We start from the raw sequence: 23,965 nt of genomic DNA on the forward strand, positions 1-23,965 counted from the left end.
TAGGACCAATACTCTTCACGTTATACATGTTGCCATTAGGCAAGATTATTAGAAAACATGGCATAAACTTTCATTGCTATGCAGACGACACCCAGCTATATTTATCCATGAAACCAGATGAAACTAATCAGCTGGTTAAACTCCAAGCATGCCTTAAAGACATAAAGGCTTGGATGACCTGTAATTTCCTACTCTTAAACTCAGACAAAACAGAAGTTATTGTATTCGGTCCTAAGCATCTCAGAGATTCATTATCTAATCACGTGGTGTCTTTGGATGGCATTACCTTGGCCTCCAGTACTACTGTAAAAAACCTTGGTGTTATATTTGATGAGGATATGTCCTTTAAATGTCACATAAAGCAAGAGACCAGGACTGCCTTCTTTCATCTGCGTAATATCGTCAAAATTAGGAACATCCTGTCTCAGAGTGATGCTGAAAAACTAGTTCATGCATTTGTGTCGTCCAGACTGGATTACTGTAATTCATTACTGTCTGGCTCCTAATAGCTCTTTAAAAAGCCTCCAATTGATTCAAAATGCCGCAGCAAGAGCATTGACAGGAATTAGCCAGAGAGATCATATTACTCCAGTTTTAGCTTCTCTTCATTGGCTCCCTTTAAAGTCTAGAATAGAATTTAAAATCCTCCTCCTTCCATCCAAGGCCCTTAAAGGCCTAGCTCCATCGTATCTTAAAGACCTCATTGTACCATATCATCCCAACAGATCACTTCGGTTTGAAAGTGCAGGCCTACTTGTGGTTCCTAGAATTTCAAAAAGTAGAATGGGAGGTAGAGCTTTCAGCTATCAGGCTCCTCTCCTGTGGAACCAGCTCCCAGTTTGGGTTCGGGAGCAAGACACTCTCTCTATTTTTAAGGTCAGGCTTAAGACTTTCCTTTTTGATCAGGCTTATAGTTAGGGCTGGACTAAACCATCCCTTAGTTATGCTGCTATAGGCCTAGGCTGCTGGGGGACGATGCACCAAACACATGTCCTCCTTCTTTCTTCTCTCTCCTCTCTCTCATCCTCCACTTTCTTTTCTCTGGCACAGAGCTCTTGTCCTCTAATTTCCTTTCTGCTACTAGTCATGCAATTCTGTGCTATTACTATGTAGAATGTTTACTGCTGTGTGTCCCTCCCCCCCCCTCCACTCCTCTTCCCCCCCCTTCCCCCCTCTTCCCCCCTCTTCTTGTGAGTATCACTGGCCTGGAGTTGTGCGTTTCCTGTGGAGCTCTATACTACATATGTTGTCGTGGTCTCATCAGCCTGACCAGTCTTCATGGAATCCTGCAGTTATCCACTCCTACCTAAATGAACAATTCTCCAACCTGCCTATGATTCCTCTTACATTTTGAAAATGTCATGTAACATCATCAGTTTGTATCATAAGATTCCACATGTACGCTTTAGTTAAATATGTGTATCTATGAAAGATGTACAGTATGTTGATCTTGCAGTTCTCTTCTCTCTTTCTTCTGTCTGTACCCGGCTGGCCTTAGGCAGATGGGTCCCTCCATATGAGCTGGTTCTGCTGAAGGTTTCTTCCTGTTAAAAGGGAGTTTTTCCTGCCACCGTCGCCTTCAGGCTTGCTCTGGGGGTTTCAGGCCGGGTTTTTGTAAAGCGTCTTGAGACGATTTGTATTGTTATTGACGCTATATAAATAAAATTGAATTGAATTGAATTGAATTAATCATACCGACATTCAGAGTTCCTACATTCAGTCCTAAACTTTTGTCTTCCTCCTCGTCGTTAGTGTTTGAACCTTCAGTTGGTTTGTCGTTGATGTGGATTTGCTGCTCATGTGAGTCCTCCCACAGTGTTTGATTAGCAGCTGTAACCACAGTGACTCTGATAAAACAGGAATTATCAGAATCCATCTGATATGAAGCTGTGGTTTGAATACCACTTCCCTCCTCTTTGAAGAGTAGTCACATATCTGTGTTCAGGTTTTTGTACAGCCTCTTCTACACTTTGTATCACTGTGTTTCTAGAGCACAGTAGTAGAGAGCTGTGTCTGCCAGGGTTAGGTCTGTTATGGTCAGTTCAGTTGATGAAGCTGATGTTTGGGATTCATAGCGTTTATCAGGAATGTATTCATATGCACTTCTCGATTTAGCTCCTTTCCTGAGAATAAACTGAGGAGCCTGAAGGTCAGAATGATGTCTGTACCAGTAAAGGTCAACACCACTTGCACTTGTCTGATAGTTGCATGAGAGTGTGACAGATTGTCCTTCTCTTTCACTGAATTCATCTTCATCAGGAGAGATTGTGTCTCCAGCTGTTAGTCCTGGAAAAAGTAGAGAACATGAAGCCATTAGACTAACATTGTCCATGAGGCTGAGAGGAGAAGACAGTGGAAAATGTCTCCTGTACAGTGTTACTCTGTGGACATTGACAAGAAAATCAACTGTAGAACTCTGTCAGTTCAATTTACAAGATGATGAAAAGATGATTTTCATTCTATCAGAGCAAAGAAACAAGAAGAGTTGTGAACTGCAGTCTGTATATCTGGTTAATGCAGCAGGTTGAACTAAAGTTGAATCCCTGTTCTTAAACTCACCTATAATGTGAGATAGAAGCAAAAAGAGGTAAAGCAACATGTCTTTGGAGTTATTAAAGCCAGACAGACAGCACATCAACAATGTTCTTCCACCAGAGTAGAATGAGGAAGAAATAATGTCATTGCATGAGCTGATGATGTGGAGTGGGCGGGGCCAGTTACAGTTGACTTCAAGTCAACCAATCAAATTCTTCTCTGCTTCAACAGCAGCTCTGTCTCAGATGTGAACTGCTTCATTTCTCTGTTGTCTTTGTCATCAGTCCAATGAGTCAGAAATCAGTAGTTTAACAGAGTGTGACTCCCTCTAGTGGATGTTGTGGAGTATTCTGTTGTCTTTGCTCCAAAGGTTTTTGTTCAGAGTTTTGGTGTTTCCTGTCACTGTGGGCCTCACAGCACAGTAGTACACAGCAGAGTCTGTCACTGCAGCAGAGGAGATCTCCAGATACATTTTAGTTTCCTCCTTTCTTACAGTTACATTCAGTCCCTTGACTGGATTTTGCATTATTTCTCCTGACACCAGATGAGAGATCAGGAACTCTGGAGGTTTTCCTGGATATTGTCGATACCAGAAGTAGTAATCAGTAGTAGCTCCTTTGGTGTATTTGTAGGACAGAGTTACATTGGTGCCTTCTAAACTGGACTCTTCATTGTTGTCTGGAGTGAGTTCTTCATGGCTGACACCTAAAGGAAGAGATAACTCTGTTATATCATGTTATAAATGTTTCAATACATCATTTACATCCATTCAACATTTTAATTTAACATCATTTTCCTGTATAGTGTAGCATACCTGTGAGAATGAAAAGAAACAGAGAAAACGTCCAATAGTGCAACGACAGCATGTTGAATAAAGGAAATGTTTCTGGTTTGTGTTTTGAACTCTGTTGAATCTGGAAGTTTCTCTCTCTTCTATAGTTCAGTAACAGCTCAGCTCCTCCCTGAATCTCTCCGTCTCCTCTTTGAGGATGTTGATGTTCTATCACCTCTACAATGAATCTAGAGTAGACTGTATCCTAACCAACCATAGAAGTTTAACAGAGTGTGACTCCCTCTAGTGGATGTTGTGGAGTATTCTGTTGTCTTTGCTCCAAAGGTTTTTGTTCAGAGTTTTGGTGTTTCCTGTCACTGTGGGCCTCAGAGCACAGTAGTACACAGCAGAGTCTGTCACTGCAGCAGAGGAGATCTCCAGTTCTACTCGTCTCTGTGTTTTGTTAATGTGAGCTGAGAAATCTGAAAGAGTTGGATGAACTGATCCAGTCTCTGTGATGTGGAGCAGGAACTCTGGTCTGGATCTCTGATATTGTCGGTACCACAGGATATTGTCGATAGTACCCTCATATTTACAGGTCAGATTGATGCTTCTTCCCTCTGCAACAACTTCTTTACTACTTTCTTGTTTTATGCTGTTCATTGAGCCCAGGGCTGAAAAAAACAGTTGTTCATGTCAGTTAGTCTGGGAGAGATTCAAACATCAAGAGACTCAGTGGAGGTTATTCATTGTTTCCTTCTCTTCTCTGCTTCTTAATCAGATAAAGCTGTAGCTATGAAATGACCAAATATCTTGTCAGTTCAGTAGATGAAATAAGACTTCCATCTCTGATCAAACACTCACCTATAAAGTGAATCAAAATACACAGGAGCAGGTGAAGCAACATGGCTTTGTAGGAGAATGGAAACAGTAAAGAGGCTCTCTGCTGCACAGCCCTTCACCTCAACATCAGCATGAATGTGCTTTGACTTCTGCACACACAAACAATCTGATTGATTGACTGCAATCAGTGGGTGGAGCCAGCATTTTTTTTTTTTACAATGAAACAAAGAGTTGTTTTTTTTGCCCCTCATAAAATTAGACATTTCGTCATAAAATTGATTCAGAAAAGTCCTGAAAGTAGACAAAGAGACCCCAATCAAAGAAATGAAAATTAAATATTATACTTTTGTATTTGTTTGTTCAGGAAAATGAGCCAATATTACATATCAGAGAGGAGCTCCTCGAGGATTAAATCAGAGTCCATGTGTTCAGAAGTGTTTCCATCAATGTAATGAGACTCAGGTGTGGTTCAGTTCCTGGTTTAGTTTCAATAAATCAGGGATTTGTCTCAGTCTGATCTTCACAACACATGTTTGTGGACAAAGGAGCTTTCTGAGGAGCTCAGAGAAAGAGTTGTTGTTGCTCATCAGGCTGGAAAAGGTTCCAGAACCATCTCTAAAGAGTTTGGAACTTTTTTGCCCCGTCCAGGGGTGTCTAGGACACAACATGAATAAAGGCCCCCAAGTCCCAAATAGCCACCAAAACTCTACTGATTGTAATATAAAGAAATTAGGTAATGCTTTATAATACCATGTGCTTATTAACTCGGAACAGTGCATAATAAGCTGTTAACAATGCATAACTAACAGCTTGTTAACAGTTATTCCCGTCACTAACTGTTAACAAGCAGCTTGTAAGCAGCTTATAAGCATATTTTGTAAGAGTTTACAAGCAGCTTGTTAAGTGTTAAAAAGCAACTTGTAAGTAACTTAAAAGCAGCTTATAAGTGCTTACAAGCTGCTTTTTAACGGTTAACAAGCAGATTTGCAGAGCCCGGACCTAAAGCGGGGACTACTTCCTATACTTTCACGACCTCAAACATTTATCCCTATATTTCACATGGCTCGTCTCTGAATGTCACTTTCAAAAGTACTGCTCCAACCAGGATTTGAACCCAGGTCTCCCACATCTGAGTCTCAGTAGTTACAAGTTACAAGCTGCTTTTTAACAGGCAGGGACAGGAATCAAATATCAACCACTGCATAGGGTTCATCACCCTTGCCGTTAGTTAACTATATTACATGGAATACACAGTATCAAGGTCATTACAGGAAAGAGTCACAGTTATTTCATCTGAATATAGTTCACTTGGTAACTGCTGGGACTCAGATGTGGGAGACCCGGGCTCGAATCCTGGTTGGAGCAGTACTTTTGAAAGTGACATTCAGAGACGATCCATGTGAAATATAGGGATAAATGTTTGAGGTAGTGAAAGTATAGGAAGTAGTCCCCGCTTTAGATCCGGGCTCTGCAAATCTGCTTGTTAACGGTTAAAAAGCAGCTTGTAAGCACTTATAAGCTGCTTTTAAGTTACTTACAAGTTGCTTTTTAACACTTAACAAGCTGCTTGTTAACTCTTTATAATATGCTTGTAAGTAACTTAAAATCAACTTATTAGCGCTTACAAGCTGCTTTTTAACAGTTAACAAGCTGCTTGTAAACTCTTAAAAAATATGCTTATAAGCTGCTTACAAGCTGCTTGTTAACAGTTAGTGACGGGGAATAACTGTTAACAAGCTGTTAGTTATGCATTGTTAACGGCTTATTATGCACTGTTTCGAGTTAATAAGCACATGGTATTATAAAGCGTTACCAGAAATTATTTATTTACAGAAAATAAAACTATTTAACAATGAGTGGATGTATCTTCGGGGTGGACCAAGGCCAAAATAACAAACAAAACAACCCTACTTAGAAATAAATCAGATGACCTAAACAATGCAAACAAAAGACAAAACACTTGCAGGAGAAAATAAGGGAAAAAAACTGGCAGTCCACCCCTACTACTCAAAGTAAACGAACAAACAAAACTAATGAAGAACAAAGAAGCAAAACTGTGGTCGGTTGGGAGATGAGGAGAATCCTGCTGCCCGCGGTGACGCACCATCTTGGCCGCTTTTAAAGGAGGGAGCTCCGTGCTGCAGCCAATCGGGAGCCAGGACTGGGACTTTCCCACCAATCACCTCAGAGACCTCGCACAAACCTACTCAACGTAAAGGGAAAACAAAACAACAACCATAACAATTACAACAACAGGCGTAACAGGAACCCACAAATAATCCACAGTCAGACAGATTGAAGATGACTGTTCCCCTCCACAGGAGTGGTCCACCAACAAAGATCCCTCCATCATAGTCTGAGAGGTCCCAGAGGAACCCAGGGGAACTTCTAAGCAGCTAAAGGCCTCTCTCTCATTGGCTGATGTTAATGTTGATGAATCCACTGAACAACCACGGTGTGATGGACAAAGACACTGCTCTCCAAGAAGAACATTTCTAAACGTCATGTGGACAAGACAGAAGACTATTGGGACAATGTTTAGTGGACAGATGAGACCAAAGTAGAATAGTTTGGTTTAAACGAGATGAAACAACACTGCATCATTCCAGCATCAGAACCTCATCCCTCCATCAAACATGGGGGTGCTAATGTCCTGGTTTGGGCCTGTTCTGCTGCATCTGGACCAGGACGGCTTGTCCTCATTGATGGACCAATGAATTCTGAATTCTACCAGTAAACTCTAAAAGAAAATGTCAGGACATCTGTCCATGAGCTGAATGTGAAGAGAAACTGGGTCATGCAGCAAGACAACGAGAACCAAGAACACAAGTAGTTCTACAAAAGAACGGTTAAAGAAGAACAAGATGAATGTTTAGGAACGGCCAAGTCAAAGTCCTGACCTTAATCCAATAGAAATGTTGTGGAAGGACCTGAAGCAAGCAGTTGATGTGAGGAAACCCACCAACATCTCAGAACTGAAGTGGTTCTGTTCTGAGGAATGGGCTAAAATTCCTCCAAGCTGCTGTAGACCACTGATCAGCTGTTACCAGAAATATTTAGTTACAAGGAGGTCACAGCAGAACCTAGGAACCGATCTGCAGCAACCTTTTACAGCTGTCTCAGTGGTCAGCAGTTTCACCTGGATTCAGGTCATGCAGTTTCTTTTGTGTGGCCTTTGGCAGAGTGTCCTTCACCTGTTAGTGAATATCAGAGAGTAGAGAAGACAGATTTACACAATAACACAACATTTCATCCTCACACTGACTAGTGTCTTTTAACAGGTCCAACTCCTGTTTCCATGGTTTATGTAAAGAACATTTCATAAGGACAGAGACCTCTCTGTGTCTCTGTCACCATCCCCCCTTTTGACACATGGTTCTGACCATGAGTCCATTTAACATAGTGAGGATGTTGATGTTCTATCACCTCTACAATGAATCTAGAGTAGACTGTATCCTAACCAACCATAGAAGTTTAACAGAGTGTGACTCCCTCTAGTGGATGTTGTGGAGTATTCTGTTGTCTTTGCTCCAAAGGTTTTTGTTCAGAGTTTTGGTGTTTCCTGTCACTGTGGGCCTCAGAGCACAGTAGTACACAGCAGAGTCAGACACATGAAGCTTCTGGATCTTCAGAGGAACTGATCTGTTGGTAGAATCCAGTGTGGATGAAAATCTCTCCCTGAACTCATCTGCTGTGTTCCCATCATTCAGTATGCGACTCAGGATGAACTTGGGGCTGTTGTTTCCATCCTGTTTGTACCAGAAGAGATAATTACTTGTTGAACTGCTGTTATATAGACAGCCAAGTGTTAGTGTCTCTCCTTCAGCAGCAGTCACATCTCCTTCTGGTTGCAGCACGTTGTCTTTTTGTGTTCTGCATTCTGTCAAACACCAACAAACAGTATCAGTGTGCTGTTAAAGAATCATGTCAGTGTTGGATTGATATCAAAGAAACAGAGCTGTGTTCATACCAAGGCACAGAGCAGCCAGCAGCACTGAGATGAACAGAGGCTTCATATCTGCAGTGTTGAGTAACTGTGAGCTACAGCAAGTATAAAGAAGGCTGTGATCTCTCTGCTGAGTCTTCATCAACACTAAGTTGGTGGATTAGAAGGAGGAGCCTGATCACAGTGACAGGACTCATTCACAGCCCTGTGTTATTCCCCCTACTGACAACTTTACACTCAACACATCTTTGTGCTGCTCTCTTTTCCTAGTAGAACTGCTCTTGGATGGAGTCGTCATTGGAAGTTTCAGGTGACTTGTTTCCTGTTTTACACCTGGTGCAGATTCACTTTGTTCCCAAACATATAAAAGGTTGTGATTGTTGTCAACCTGCTCCAGTACGACCTCTTTAATATCTTTTAGCAGGTAAACTGAGAACACACAAACATTCCTGTCATTTATTTTCTTGTGCATGCTGTTGTTGATCTTCTATGACGTTATTCTGGTCGTTCAAGTGTTTTTATACCATCGGATTGTCAGGACAAAGATGATAGTGAGCAGAAGGAATGCCATGGTCTTGGACGTTCCATCGTTGGACCACATTAGAGCTCACCTCTCCGTCACCAGACCTTCACCAATCTTTACCTATATTGGAGCTTGGAGTGCAGGCAAAGCCCAATCAGCACTCCTCCCCCCTTACTGATGTGTTGGATGGTATGGAGGGAAACAGAACTGTCTCTAACCTGGTGGTGACTCTAGTCTTCAGCTGAGCTGTCACTTTGTTGGAGCTTGTTAAGCTACTGTCTCTTGGTTGGAATATCTAAAGGTTCAGGAAGCGGTCTGTAGCAACCTTTTACAGCTGTCTCTGTGGTCAGAAGTATCACCTGCATTCAGGTCAGGTCAAATCACAGATACAACTTTTCACCTTGTTATAGATCTGACAAATGATTTGTTATACCATCCACACATGTTTATTTTATTGAGAAAGTAAGGCCCAAATAGAAGCAGAACTGTCTCTAGTAGAGTTCTATGCAGCTACAATAGACATGTGGTCCATCAGGAACACTGAGCCCTACATTAGTCTGACGTCCATTTTATCATCAAAGACTTCCCAATGAAAAGTCACAGAGAGTCATAGAGGAAGGAATATCACAGTGAAGATGAGAGGAGCAGTAACTGCATGGGGTCTAGATGAGAGACGTCAAGTCTGGACAACAACAGACAATGCTGCAATCATGGTGAACATCCCTACGTACATACTCTATAATTTAACATGTTCCTGTATTTTATCACGTCAACAATATGTTCCAGATCCAGTATTGAGCAGCCCTTGTGTTTCCTCTTCTCTCAGTTCCACTCCCTCCTGTTTAACAGACTGGTAGCATCATGTTGAATCACTGTGAGGAGGACAGGTTATATTGTTGTTATCTGTAGGTAGTTTAAATACTGGTGAAAAACTGATTGTATTTAGGGCTGAAAGTGTCTGTTTGGGATTTTAATCTGTTTAATAGAATAATACATGGACTGACGCAAGCAAATATTTTAAAATTAATCTGACTTTGAAGATTTTATTTTTGATGGAAAATGACAGTTGACTCCATTAAATAAGAAACTTAGATATTAATGTGAAGATTCAGAGTTTATTTCTTAGTTGACATGAAATCTTTGTATTTAAACCATCATGTAGCTGTTTTCTTCCTGATGTGGATTTGCTGCTCATGTGAATCCTCCCACAGTGTTTCATTAGCAGCTGTAACCACAGTGACTCTGATAAAACAGGAATTATCAGAATCCATCTGATATGAAGCTGTGGTTTGAATACCACTTCCCTCCTCTTTGAAGAGTAGTCACATATCTGTGTTCAGGTTTTTGTACAGCCTCTTCTACACTTTGTATCACTGTGTTTCTAGAGCACAGTAGTAGAGAGCTGTGTCTGCCAGGGTTAGGTCTGTTATGGTCAGATCAGTTGATGAATCTGATGTTTGGGATTTATAGCGTTTATCAGGAATGTATTCATATGCACTATAATCTTTAGCTCCTTTCAAGAGAATAAACTGAGGAGCCTGAAGGTCAGAATGATGTCTGTACCAGTAAAGGTAGATGTTACGATAACTTGTCTGATAGTTGCATGAGAGTGTGACAGATTGTCCTTCTCTTCCACTGAATTCATCTTCATCAGGAGAGATTGTGTCTCCAGCTGTTAGTCCTGGAAAAAGTAGAGAACATGAAGCCATTAGACTAACATTGTCCATGAGGCTGAGAGGAGAAGACAGTGGAAAATGTCTCCTGTACAGTGTTACTCTGTGGACATTGACAAGAAAATCAACTGTAGAACTCTGTCAGTTCAATTTACAAGATGATGAAAAGATGATTTTCATTCTATCAGAGCAAAGAAACAAGAAGAGTTGTGAACTGCAGTCTGTATATCTGGTTAATGCAGCAGGTTGAACAAAAGTTGAATCCCTGTTCTTAAACTCACCTATAATGTGAGATAGAAGCAAAAAGAGGTAAAGCAACATGTCTTTGGAGTTATTAAAGCCAGACAGACAGCACATCAACAATGTTCTTCCACCAGAGTAGAATGAGGAAGAAATAATGTCATTGGATGAGCTGATGATGTTGAGTGGGCGGGGCCAGTTACAGTTGACTTCAAGTCAACCAATCAAATTCTTCTCTGCTTCAACAGCAGCTCTGTCTCAGATGTGAACTGCTTCATTTCTCTGTTGTCTTTGTCATCAGTCCACTGAGTCAGAAATCAGTGGTTTAACAGAGTGTGACTCCCTCTAGTGGATGTTGTGGAGTATTCTGTTGTCTTTGCTCCAAAGGTTTTTGTTCAGAGTTTTGGTGTTTCCTGTCACTGTGGGCCTCACAGCACAGTAGTACACAGCAGAATCTGTCACTGCAGCAGAGGAGATCTCCAGATACATTTTAGTTTCCTCCTTTCTTACAGTTACATTCAGTCCCTTGACTGGATTTTGCATTATTTCTCCTGACACCAGATGAGAGATCAGGAACTCTGGAGGTTTTCCTGGATATTGTCGATACCAGAAGTAGTAATCAGTAGTAGCTCCTTTGGTGTATTTGTAGGACAGAGTTACATTGGTGCCTTCTAAACTGGACTCTTCATTGTTGTCTGGAGTGAGTTCTTCATGGCTGACACCTAAAGGAAGAGATAACTCTGTTATATCATGTTATAAATGTTTCAATACATCATTTACATCCATTCAACATTTTAATTTAACATCATTTTCCTGTATAGTGTAGCATACCTGTGAGAATGAAAAGAAACAGAGAAAACGTCCAATAGTCCAACGACAGCATGTTGAATAAAGGAAATGTTTCTGGTTTGTGTTTTGAACTCTGTTGAATCTGGAAGTTTCTCTCTCTTCTATAGTTCAGTAACAGCTCAGCTCCTCCCTGAATCTCTCCGTCTCCTCTTTCATCTGTATCTTCTCTTCTCTCAGTTCCACTTCCTCCTGTTTAACAGACTGCTAGCAGCAGTTTGAATCACTGTTAGGAGGGCAGGTTATTTTCATTTCATCATCATTATTAAACATATTAAGCCAAGTTGACTTTAAAATAAGAGGGCCTACTGTTGAAATCAGAAGTTTACATAAACCTTGGTTGAAGTAATAAAACAGATTTTTTTAACGACTCTTTTCATGTAAACAAACTGTTTTAGTAAGTCAGTTAGAACGTCTACTTTATGTTTTACTCAAGTAATGTTTTCAACAAGTGTTTACAGATTACTTCACTCAGAATTATCCATGTCACATTTGCAGTTGGTCAGAAGTTTACATCCACTCAGCTGACTGGTCCTTTAAATGGTTTTGAGAATGATGTCATGACTCTTGGAGCTTCTGATTGGCTCATTGACATCATTTGAGTCAACTGGAGGTTTACCTGTAGAGGTACTTTAAGGACCACCTTCAAACTCAGTGCATCTTTTTTTCATGTCATGTGAAAATCAAAAGAAATCATCCAAGACCTCAGTAAAATATGTAGACCTCCACAAGTCTGGTTCATCCTGAGGAGCAATTTCCAAACACCTGAAGGAACCACGTTCATCTGTCAAACAGTGCTACTCTCCATGGGACCATGCAGCCATCATACCACTCAGGAAGGAGACGCCTTCTGTCTCCTAGAGTTAAATCTACTTTACTTCAAACGCTGGGACTGAGCTCCACCTGGACTTCCTAACAGACAGGCCACAGTCTGTGAGGATCTACGATGTCTCCTCCTCCCCCATCACCCTCAGCACCGGCTCCCCCCAGGGCTGTGTGCTGAGCCCCCTCCTGTTCACCATGCTCACATACGACTGCTCAGCGTTACATCCGAGTTGATTGTGAAGTTTGTGGACGATACAGCTGTGGTTGGACGCACGATTAACAACGACGAGTCCGACTACAGGAAGGAGGTGGAACACCTGGAGGGTTGGTGCAGAGAAAACAACATCTGCTTCAACGTGAAGAAAAACAAGGAGATGATCGTGGACTTCAGAAGGGGCAGACACCTCCCCTCTCCAATGCACATTGGAGGGCCAGCGGGGGAAGTGGTCTCCGGCTACAGGTACCTGGGCGTCCACATCACTGACGACCTCACCGGTGCCTCTATTTTCTCAGGAGGTTGAGGTGCACCGGACTTGGGAGCTCAGTCCTGACATCCTTCTACAGATGTGTGGTGAAAAATACAAATGAATGAAATTCAGGAAATAGATGCTATCATGAGAAATGAAGATATTGTGGATAAATCGAATCATCTCAAGACATCAGCCAGGAAGTTAAAGTTTGGTCATGAATGGATCTTCCAAATACACAGTGGCCCTCAAGAATACTTCCAAAGTTGTGGTAGAACTTCGTTCGCTTAAAGACAACAAAGTTGATGTATTAGTGGCCAACACGAAGCCCTGACCTCGATCCAATAGAAAGTTTGTGGTGACAACTTACAAACTCTGTGTTATCAAGAAGGCCTACAAACCTGGTTCAGCAACTTGCAGCATACATTAAAAAACCAAAGCTTCCTCAGGAAGTAGAGTCTACTCAGTCCCTTCTTGTACCCAGCATCACTGCTGTCCCTCCAGTCCAGTCTACTGTTCATGTGGACGCCCAGGTTCTTATATTGGTCCACTACTTCCACCTCCAGGCCCTGGATGGTGATGGGCCCTGCTGGTGTCCTCTTCCTCCTGAAGTCAATGACCAGCTCCTTGGTCTTGTCCACATTCAGGAGTAGGTGGTTTGCCTGAGACCACTCTACAAAGTCTCTGATCAGTGTCCTGTACTCCACCTCCTGTCCATCTCTAATACACCCAACCACTGCAGAGTCATCAGAGAACGTCTGCAGATGGCAGGACCCAGAGCTGGACTGGAGATCAGAGGTGTAAACAGTGGAGTGTCGGGCAGGAAGATGGCGGTGGTGTATGTGGCTGGTCGTCTGCCGCTCTCACAATGTTTGGTGTTTTTATTGTTTTTAACCCTTGGCTCTGTACAGATTGAGTCTCTGCTGATGTATGATCACCAGACTCCCTTAGATATTTGACAAAATGCCAGTGATCTAGGTGCATTTGATTATGGTTGTTATGAAACTTTGCCACCGCTACTGGCTGGGATTCCTACTCACCTTTACTGGGCCTCGGCCATCCGGCGGTAAATGAGGCAGTCATCTGGTAAAGTTGAAAGTCTGGCTGACTCTCTCATCATCCATTTTCCAGATGTTTCCTGGATCCCATCAATGCCAGTGTGGTACCTATCACCGGCTCGGTTGAGGGATGCAGCCCCTGCCCTCCTCAGTTTTCTCAGCGCTGGGTGAATCACTGGCCCCTGAAGACGCTTTCCCGGGATCCCCGATCCGTCGAACCACAGACTCCAGCTCCTCCCAAGATTGGCCTGGTGAACACCAGATTGCTGGCAAACTAAACCCTTATCCTGAGGGATTTCTACAGATCCCGTGGCCTGGATTTCCTCTGTGTGACAGAGACTTGGATGGGTGCCGGTGACTGCAGCGTTCTGGTTGAACTTTTACCGACAGGTTGTTCTTAGTTCAACTTCTGGCAGACATGGGGTCGTGGTGGAGGAACAGCTAATCTTTACATAAATGGTTTTAAATGGAAGCAGCGTTCTGTCTCATCTTCAATCTCCAGCTTTGAAGCCACCTTTTGTGATTTAACTTCTTTATTGACTTTTCTTAATATTACAAATGAGTTTAAGTACCACTAGCATTTTAAGAAAAGTATAACAAACCTGACAATAACAAACAAAATACACAGAATGAAAAAAAAAAAAAAAAAAACAATAATCATACAATAATAGTTATGAAATGAGCAAATAAAGTAAAATAATAAGTACTAAAATGCACATTCTTGACAGTTAAGTTCATCACCAAACCATGTTACTTTACGTGTCCATTCCTTGGACATAAATGAAAAAGTACCTGGAGGGAGCATGAAGATATTAGCCATCATACTCATCACTTTCCAATCATTTCCAAATAAGGGGCCCATACCTTCAAAAAGAGGTCTAAGTTATCATTAATCTTATAAATAAGTTGTTCAAACGAAGCTGTCTTGGTTAGCTCATCTCTCCATTCCTTAAAACTGATCTGTCTTTCCGACTTCCAGTGTCTCAAGACTACCCTATTTCCTGTTATGAGGGCTAGCTTCACCCATGTACGCATTTGTGTAGATAGGCCTGATTTCCCCGGCAAAATCCCCAAAATACATAAGGCTGGCCCCTCCCTGAGCTCTACCTTCAGTACTTTATTGATACATTGGATAACAGCCACCCAAAGGTTGTGCACCATCTCACATTCATAGAACATATGTACTAAAGTGCCCCTCTCCTTCTTACATCTCCAACACTCATCATTCTCCCTAAGTCCCAACCTGGCCATTTTTGCTGGAGTCCAGTAGTTCCTATTCAATATTCTAAATGAGATAAGCCGTGTCTGCATGTCTCGTGCTATAGTGTACCAGGACCTAATTGTTTCCTCCCAAACCTCCCAGTCAATATGTGCCCCAAAGTCTTTTTCCCATGCTAGTTTAACCCCTTTGTAGTTTGGGGGTTGATGTTTTCTAAACATATCATAAAATCTGGATGTCCCTCCTCCAAGCTTCCAGCCTGATCGCCATAGCTCATGAATACCAGAGATAGGTGCAAATTTGACCTTCCTATCTGCTGTTATAATACAGCTCCTGAGCTGAAGAAACTTCCAAAAATCTTTTCTTGGAATATCATATTTAGACATACATTGTTCAAAGGAGATCACATTTTTCCCATCAAACATATCTTCCAGTAACATCACCCCTGCCTTCACCCAATTTTCCCACATGACCAATTTTTTATTAATTTTCAATAATTTATTATACCATATTGATGATCCCATGGTGTGATAATAGTTCCAATGGCACGCCTGATGGGCCCATCTCCAACTTTCTCTAGAAAATGCCAACACAGGGTTTCTGCAGGGGACATCACCTCCTGTCTGAGTGAGGAAAGCCTGTACTGAGAAGGGCTCTACCAACTCTTTCTCTATCGCCACCCAGGCAGGAGCACAGACCTCCGGCATATTTGACTTAGACAGCTGACTAAGACTAAAGGCCCGGTGATACCAATCTATTCTTGGGCATCCTAAACCACCCTCCTCTACAGATGCATATAGTTTCTTTTTATTAAAAGCGGGCTTCTTCCCCATCCACAAGAAGTCACTTATGGCCCTATTAAATCTAGACAGAAGGGGGAGTGGGAAGTCCAAGGGTAGCATGCTTGTTATATAATTAATCTGTGGTATTGTAATCATCTTCAGTAAATTTATCTTTCCAATTAACGATAAACCTAATTTTAACCAATTTTGTAAATTACTTTCAGTTTTTTGGATAAGGGGCAGTAGGTTAAGATTCATTATATCTTTTAACCCTGGGGTAATCATGATCCCTAAGTAGACCAGTCCAGATGGGAGCCATTTAAATTGCCAACTATTACGAATACTGGGAGGGCATATTTTAGACAGAGGCATCGCCTCAGATTTCGACCAGTTGATCTTGTATCCTGATACACGGGAAAAAGAACCAATCAAGAATAAAATATGAGGCACTGCAATTTCTGGGTTACTTAACAGTAATAGGATATCATCCGCATATAATAAAAGCTTATGTTCTTCTTGCCCAGAAACTATGCCTTTAATATCAACATGGTTCCTAATTACAGAGGCTAAGGGTTCTAAAGCCAGGGCAAAAATCAAAGGAGAAAGGGGGCAACCCTGTCGGGTCCCCCGTGATAGTCTAAAAGGATCAGAAACATTCCCATTTGTAAGGACAGCTGCCTTTGGACTTCCATACAACAATTTCACCCATTGAATATATACATTACCCACATCAAACCTCTCAAGAATTGCAAATAAATACGCCCATTCCACTCTATCGAAAGCTTTCTCTGCATCCAGAGAGAAAGCCACCACCGGTTCCACACTGTTCCTTATTTGCCACACCAAATGTAGCAATCTGCGTAAATTATCTGCTGAGGACCGCCCCTTAACAAATCCCACCTGATCAGGGTGGATTAAAGTTGGGAGGCACACTTCTAGTCTTAATGCCAATATCTTAGCCAAAATCTTGGCGTCCACATTAATCAGGGATATCGGCCTATAGCTCCCGCAATGCAGTGGGTCTTTGCCCTTCTTATGTATCAATGTTATTATTGCATTCTGCATACTCTCCGGTAGGCTTCCCCTCTGGAACGCATCCTGAAAGACAGTAAGAAGTCTCGGGGCCAACAGGTCAGAAAATGATTTATAAAAATCTATGGGAAATCCGTCCTCCCCAGGAGACTTTCCAGCACTCAGACATTTAATCGCTCGTTGCACCTCTCCCAGTGTGATGCATGCCCCCAGCCTTTCTCTGGCCACTTCAGTTAGTGCCGGTAGAGTAGTCCCAGACAAGAAATTTTGAAATTCATCCCTATCCCAAGAATCTTGCGTTGTGTATAATTTTTGGTAAAATAATTGGAAAGCGTCATTTATTTCTATGGGATCTGTTAAAATCTCCCCTTTCTCATTCTGAATCGCTGAGATCAGAGTTTGAGCTTGTCGTTGTTTCACCCTTTGAGCCAGTAATTTCCCTGCCCTTTCACCCTGTTCATAATATTTTTGCCTACACCTACACAATGAAAATTCTGCTTTTCTCTGCATAATAGTATTTAATTCAAATTTTGCTTTGTTCAAATTAGTCAATAAGCTTTGAAGCCACCTTATTTGAGGTGGGTCGCTCTGACCCGGTGCTGTACGCTGTCATTTACCGACCCCCCAAATACAATAAGGACTTCATTAATGACTCTTCTGAACTTTTGGACAAAATTATGTGTGATTGTGTCCTTTTTATTGGAGATTTTAATATTCATGTGTGTTGTCCTGATAAGTTGTTGGTGAAGGACTTTTTAAACATTATTGACTCTTTTAATTTGGTGCAGTGTGTGTCTGGTCCCACATTAGACCTTGTTCTCTCTCACGGTCTTTCTGTGTCTAACCTGGAGATCTGTGACAATGTGATTTCTGATTATATGCCTGTAGTGTCTGAAACTGCCTTCTCTTGTGCTGCAGTTACACTTGGAGCTCCTGCTCAGTGCCGTCTGACTTTTAACTCTTTTACTGCCGGTCAGTTCTCTTCTTCTTTTGCCCAGCTAAACCTGAGCCCTGGTTTAACGACAGAACTTGAGCAGCTAGACAGGAGTGCTGCAGAGCTGAACGCAAGTGGAAGAAGGACAAGCTGCAGGTTTCTTTCCAGATCCTGAAGGACTGTTGGAGCCATTACCAGAATACTGTTAAAGAGGCCAAAAGGGAACACTTGGTAAAACTGATGGAGTCCAACCATCACGACCCAGGTGTGTTATTTAAAACCACTGACACTGTTCTTAATGCCCCACAGCCTGTTTGCACTGAGACATCCCCTGAAATGTTCAATAGCTTCCTGAACTTTTTTATTGATAAGGTTGCTACTGTGATGTCTCTCATCTCAGCTCCTACATCTGACCCCTCTGACCCTGTTCTTTGCTCTGCTGTGTTTGATGAGGTTGAATCAGTGTCTCAGTTGTTTTTAGAAGATGTGGTTGCCCATATTAAGCCATCAGGATCTCCCTGTGACGCTGTCCCTCCTCACTTCTTTAAAGAGGTCTTTCCAAGTATAGGGCAGTCAGTTCTGGTCATTATTAACAGCAGCCTGTCCTCTGGTGTTGTTCCACTAGTTTTAAACATTCGGTGGTGCAACCCCTGATTAAGAAACCTGGCCTCCATCTCAGTGTGCTGGCCAAGTTCAGACCCATCTCCAAGCTGATTTTTATCTCAAATATCTGGGAGAAAGTTGTGCATGCTGCTGGACCTGACAGCAGCCTTTGACCCTGTGGACCATAACATCTGAGTGGCTCAGTTACGACACCTAGTGGACATTTGTGGTAGTGCTCTGGATTGGCTCAGGTCTTATCTGGCAGACAGGACTATGTGTGTCAGCCTTGGTGGTTCTGAGTCCTGCTCTGTTCCGCTGTCATATGGGGTTCCACAGTGTTCCGTTTTAGGGCCCCTGCTTTTTTCATTGTATCTACTGCCTCTGGGTTCCATCTTTAGAAAGCATGGTATCTCCTTTCACTGTTATGCTGACGATAGTCAGATATATGTGCCACTAAAGACGAAGGCTGCCTTCTCACTCAAACCACTCCTGTGGTGTCTTGAAGACATTAAAACCTGGATGGTCTTGAACTTTTTAAATTTTAATGAAAATAAAACAGAAGTGATGGTGTTTGGTCCCAGTGGTTTTTGTGAACCCCTCCCATTCTGTCCTCCCTCCACTGTCTGTCTGTGCATTTTAGAGTTCATTTTAAGATTATTTTATTTGCCTTTAAATCTTTAAATGGTCTGGCTCCACCTTACCTCTCTGAGCTTCTCCATCCTTACACTTCTGTTCGGTGCCTCAGGTCAGCTGATCAGCTGCTCATAGAGGTAATGAGGTCTAAGCTCAGAGGGGACAGAGCTTGTTCTGTTGCTGCTCCCAAACTATAGAACCATCTACCACTGCACATTAGACAAGACCCCTCACTGTCCATTTTTAAAACTTGTCTTAAAACCCATTTTTATTCCTTGGCTTTTAACCCAGCATGAGACCCTGTTTTTGTTTAGTGCTTTTAGTGTTTTTATTGTATTTAATCGTTTGCCATGTGTTCTCACTCTGACCTATGTACAGCACTTTGTTTCGGCTGTGGTTGTTTTCAAAGTGCTCTATAAATTGAGTTGAGTTGAAAAGAAAGGGCTGAATGGTGTTAACAGCAGCAACCTTTTCCAGCTGTCTCTGTGGTCAGCAGTATCACCTGGATTCAGGTCATGCAGTTTCTTTTCTGTGGCCTTTGGCAGAGTGTCCTTCACCTGTTAGTGAATATCAGAGAGTAGAAAAGACAGATTTACACAATGACCCAACATTTCATCCTCACACTGACTAGTGTCTTTTAACAGGTCCAACTCCTGTTTCCATGGTTTATGTAAAGAACATTTCAAAGTACAGTCCAGTGTCAGAGTGTCTCCTTCAGTAGCAATGACATCTTCTTGTGACTGGATCACTTTGTCTTCTCCTTTACACTCTGGGGTAGAACAGAACATGCAGAGGAAGAGATGAATCAATAAAGATGATTGATTGAAGGAGAACAATCAGCAGCTTTAAAGAGTTACCTAGCCAGAGAGTCAGACACACAGATGGAGATTAAACATGATTTTCACTCATCATTGTTTGAACCATAGAAGGTGTTTTTACAAGGTAACAAAATGATGACAGAAATGATCTGCTCTGATTTTCTGGATCATGAATATTGAAAGAGATTTTCATCTCTGTTCTAACACTCACCTATGATATGAGAGAAAAGTAAAAAGAGGTAAAGCAACATGTCTTTAGTTAGTTGCCTGTACTTTTCGAAAAAGTAAGTAAGAAACCAAAAATTTCCCCTGATCTTCTTCCCAATAAGGTCTTAGAGACACTTTCTTTGTTTCCAGCTGAGTAACAAGCCTTTGCCTACCCTGATTGTATTTATGACAGTGAAGTATTACATGCTCTACTGTTTCAGGTGTATGGCTCTGGCAATACTCACAACTTCCATCCCCATGCTTTCTCATTAAGAACAGTGTTATTCAATTTTGTATGACCCAACCTCATCCTAGTCAGCACAATTTCTTCCTGTCTAGACCTGGTTGTGTGTGTCCTTTCCCACTTTCCCTTGTATCCTATATAGATGTCTTCCTGTGCACCCATTGTCCCAGATATGCTGCCACTTTTGAATGGTTTTAGCCTTGACTATACTTTTTATTTCTGCTTTACTGTATTTCACATCTATATCTATATTGTTTTTCCCTGCCGCTCTCTTTGTATGCTCATCGGCCAGTTCGTTCCCCTCCACTCCTATATGTGCTGGAACCCACAAGAATGTCACTCTCCTCCCTGACGCTTGCATTCCACTTGCTTGCTGTAAAATTTCAATTAAAACATCTTCTCTTGATTCAGACTGAAAATTCTGAATACTAATCAGTGCTGAACTAGAATCAGAGGCTATCACTGCCTGCACACAGTTATTAGTCTCTAGCCACAAAAGTGCTAGCCATATGGCTACCAGTTCGGCAGTATACACTGCTAGGTCATCACTTATCCTTTTGGCCTCTGCTAGGCCCACCTCAGGGATTACATAGGCTACCCCTACTCTTTTATCAGTATTTTTAGATGCATCTGTAAAAACCTTTACACACTGTTTGTACTTTCCTGATATATAGTTGTTTACCCCACACCTATCCATTCCACCTTCCTTCCTTTCCTCCAACAGTCCTAAATCAACCTTCACCTCTTCTAACATCCAAGGAGGCACTACAGGATACGCCACAGTTGGACTGATGTTCAGAGAACCAATTCCCATATTGCCCACCTTATCTTTTATAACCCACCCATAGCTTTTAACTTTCATATTTCCTTTTTTCCTGACACTCCCTTAACACTGTCTGAGACATGTGGTTCTCTTTATGTCCCTTGATATTTGCCCAGTATACCAGTGCTAGCTGATCCCTCCTCAAATACAGGGGCATCTCCCCCACCTCTACCTGCATTGCAGCCACTGGTGATGTTTTCATTGCTCCACTAATCACCCTCATCGCTTGACTGTGCATATCATCAAGTTTGCTTAATCCTGTCTTGGATGCCGACCCATATGCTGTACAGCCATAGTCAAACACTGATCTCATTAGACCTGTATAGATGGTTTTTAACGCTAACCTTGTAGCCCCCCAATCTACCCCACACAGACACCTCATGACATTTAATATCCTTTTACATTTGTCTACCATCTTTTGAATGTGATGTGCCCAAGTCAACCTCTTATCAAACCAGACTCCCAGATATTTAAAGATCTCAACCCTCTCCACTTCTTTACCTGACACCATTATTTTTATTTGTTGACTAATTTTCCTCCTTGTAAAGAACATCACCTTTGTTTTCTCTATTGAGATCCTAAATCCCCATTGAACTGCCCATTGCTCAACTTCATTTACAGTATCTTGCATCTTACTCACAATAAACTCAATGTTCCTCCCCTTCTTCCACATTGCACCGTCATCCGCAAATAATGCTACCCCATCTGGGCCTTGCATGTCTTTAAATAGCTGGTCTATCATGATTGCAAATAATAAAGGACTCACAATGCTTCCTTGAGGGGTACCATTTTCTGCTCTAAAACTCTCACTTAGCTCCCCATCAATTCTAACTCTCAATGTTCTTTCAGTTAAGAAAGCTCTGATCCACTGATACATCCGCCCCCTAACTCCCATCTGGCTTAATTTAATTAATAGCCCTTCCGTCCACATCATATCATAGGCTTTCTCTATGTCAAAAAATACTGCCACCACAGTCTCCTTATTCACTTGGGCCTTTCTTATGGCTTCCTCCAGGCACACCACTGGATCCATAGTCCCCCTTCCCCTTCTGAATCCACTCTGGTACCATTGCAGCCATCCTTTTGACTCTACCCAATACACCAGCCTATCATTTATAATTTTCTCCATTGTCTTACCCATCTGCGATGTCAATGCTATTGGCCTATAACTACTTGGACTATGAGGGTCTTTCCCCGGCTTCCTAATTGGTACAATAATAGACTCCTTCCACTCTTTAGGGATGACTCCCTCCACCCATATCTTATTGTACAGCTTCAACAGGACATCCTTACCTCTGTCACTCAGGTTCTCTAACATGGAGTAGCATATATTGTCTTTCCCTGGAGCTGACTTTCCTAATTTCCTCAGCGCTCTATTCAATTCTCCTTTTGTGAATGGCACATTCAGACTATCCCTTTCCCCATCCCCATTCTCAAACACTCTCTGATATCTAGACACAGTTTCTTCTCTCCCTTTTTTCTCTTCATAACTAAGATTTTCTGAGCTGTGTATTTTAGCTAGTGTCCTCCCTATAATTTCAGCTTTCCCTTTACTAGATGTTATGCTGTCACCTCTATTAATCAACACAGGGTACCCATACTCCCTACCATTTCCTTTCATTTTCCTAATCATCCCCCAAACCTTCTCTATTGGAGTAGTTCGTCCTAGTGAGTCGCAAAACTTCCTCCAGTACTCCCTTTTTGCTTTCCTGACATTTTGCCTTACCACTGCTTGCGCTCTCTTGTACTCTATCAAATGCTGGAAATGATGTGTTCTCTTAAGTAATCTAAATGCCTTGTTTCTTTCTTTAACAGCTTCCTTACATTCTCTTGACCACCATGGTACTATTTTATTCAAGTATTTAGGTTTAGAATTTGGTATAGTGGCATCCGCTGCCGCTATAATGCTTGACCTGACTTCTCTAGTTAGCACTTCAATACTTTCACTGCCATCCACAACTGATAGCCATTCATCACTTAGCTCTGCAAACTTATCCCAGTCAGCTTTCTCTACAAACCACTTCTCTGCTTTCACTTCAATCTCTTTCTCCACCTCCACACCTATGTGCTTAGGATAGTGATCACTACCCACTGTATTCCCTCTTAATACCTCCCATTCACATTTGTCTGCCACATTTCTTGTACAAAAGGTTAAGTCTATCACTGACTCCGTCCCCCTAGACACATCTATCCTTGTACCAGATCCATCATTAAGACAGACTAACTCTTCTTCTTCTATAAATCCTTCCAACACACTCCCATTTACGTCATCCTTATCACCCCATGAAGTGCTATGTGCATTAAAATCACCACACCAAATGACTCTACCATCCAAATCGCTCCAAATTTCCTCAAGCTGGCTGCTTTCTAACTCCTTACATGGATTGTAAAAGTTAATAACTTTAATATTACCTTCTTTTGCCCACACTTCCACAGTGACATATTCCAGTTCCCCTCCTTTCTTAATTTCCCTATACTGCAGCCCTCTCTGTATAAAAGTTATAACCCCTCCACCTTTACCATTCTCTCTATCCCTTCTTATAGCATTATACCCTTTTATAATAAAATCTAGCCTGGGAATTAACCATGATTCCTGAACACAAATAATATTAGGCTTTTCCTTAATATCTTCCACATATTTCTTAAACTCCTGGCCATTCGCAATTAAGCTCCTGGCATTCCACTGGAGTATTGCTAACACCATTAAGAGGATCCACCCCATGACTGTGATTGTTGAGTTTCCTCAAGGGTTTCTCTAATATGTTCCCACCGTAACCCTTTCACATCCAGATACTTCTCAGCTGTTTTTACTATAATCTTAATCCTTTCAGTCCTACTAGTCGTCTGGGCTGAACAATTAATGATTTCTGCCATGAAAAGCACAAATCCCACTTTGCTCACTATCAAAGTTTCACATCTTAACATCGTAGCTCATGTATCCT

Source organism: Chelon labrosus (genome assembly GCF_963514085.1).
Source record: "Chelon labrosus genome assembly, chromosome: 6".
NCBI classification, from domain to species: Eukaryota; Metazoa; Chordata; class Actinopteri; order Mugiliformes; family Mugilidae; genus Chelon; species Chelon labrosus.